General features: G+C 36.0%; 1 pseudogene; it reads left to right on the forward strand.

Moving 5' to 3' along the window:
• Positions 1 to 347: 347 nt before the first annotated feature.
• LOC126729102 (54S ribosomal protein L37, mitochondrial-like) lies at positions 348 to 756 on the forward strand (annotated as a pseudogene).
• Positions 757 to 1,564: the final 808 nt, after the last annotated feature.

Here is a 1,564-nt window from a genome sequence, read left to right on the forward strand (position 1 = left end):
AGTTAATTCTACATTAGAACGTATCTTACTTATCAAAAAAACAATAGTATGTATCTCAGTATGCCCAAACATGGGACCATTCAAACAATTATTGGTTAAATATTGTCTGTCTGTCATATGGTTGAATGAAGTGCTCTAAAATGTAAACATTCCTGGTCTGTGCTTAGCATCTCTTGAAAATTAACTTTAGAAGGATATAATCTGTACATTTCATGCAGGAGATAGAGGATCTTGGAAACTAGTAAATTCATGTAAAATTTGATAGTGTTAGGGTATAAATCCCAGTTTTCCGGTAGAGAAAAAATTCCTTCCTATTTTCATTAACATTGATGACACAGGTTAAATCTATGGCAATGAACCATGTCAGATCGATTAGAGGCATTGCCATTACCAGGGAGGCAATGGGGGTGGTAAGCTGACTAACATTTTCTAGTGGTAAAGCAAAGAAGGGCTCTAAAGGGAGTGCAGCCAGTGATGCACCAAAAGAATCAATTCTTAGCAAAGCAAAGAAGTCAAGTCTACTACAGTAGTTGGTGCAAATATCCTCAAGGATGGGGCAGATCCCAAGATCCTTCCTGATTTTGAATACCCTGATTGGCTATGGCATTTGATCAATAAACGCCCAGCGCTGAGTGAATTAAGGAGGAAGAACACTGAAACCCTCCATTATGAAAATCTTAAACGCTTTGTTAATCTGGACAAGTGGACAACCGATCAAGGATCAAGGAAAACAACTCCCTTAAGGCCAAGAACTGAACTAAATCTGTTTGTTTGTCAAGTCTGATTCATTTTCATCTTCTGGGATTCTTTTGGGTGATTGATTTGCATGTGTGGAAATGATCAAATGGGATTGGAACAGAGCATAAATGATTTAAAATTTCTCTGTAGCTTTGAACACTTCTTTCTTCACTTTTTAGATTTACCATGTATAATGATGCAGAAAAGATTTGATATGTTGTCACTAGCATTGTGGCGAGCCCTACCATGGTATTATCTTTTGCTTATCATTATAATTGGACTAGGTTGTACAGTCACTTTGTACATTTTTTTTTTTTTAATTGACCATTAGTTCCTTTTAATTTCCCTCACGGTAGGGATTTGTTGTTCATTGCTGCTTTGGGACCGGTTTTTTTTTTCCAAAATAACTATAAAAGCCAAACTATTTTATTAGTTAGCTAAGGTTTTGAAACTATTTTGGTATCTAACAAATCGAGTGCAGAGAACTCGATTTTGCTATGAGAAATTGGACTTGGAATTCGAGTGTGAGACACTCGAGTATGGAACTTGAGTGTGAGACACTCGATTTCCAAGTGCAATTTCACAGAGCAAAATCGAGTTTTCTGTACTCGATTTGTTAGATACTAAAATAGTTTCAAAACCTTGGCTAACTAATAAAATAGTTTGAGGGATTTGATTATTTTGGAAAATAAATCATGCCTTAAATCAGATCATTAATAGGACCTCCAACACAATATTCTAGTTTTACAACATTATGTATGCTTATAGATTTGGGGCTGGGGGTTGTGGAGCTGGACCCATTTTAGACAGGTGATTCTTTACTTTG

The sequence above is a fragment of the Quercus robur genome, chromosome 5 (genome assembly GCF_932294415.1).
Source record: "Quercus robur chromosome 5, dhQueRobu3.1, whole genome shotgun sequence".
Classification (NCBI taxonomy): Eukaryota; Viridiplantae; Streptophyta; class Magnoliopsida; order Fagales; family Fagaceae; genus Quercus; species Quercus robur.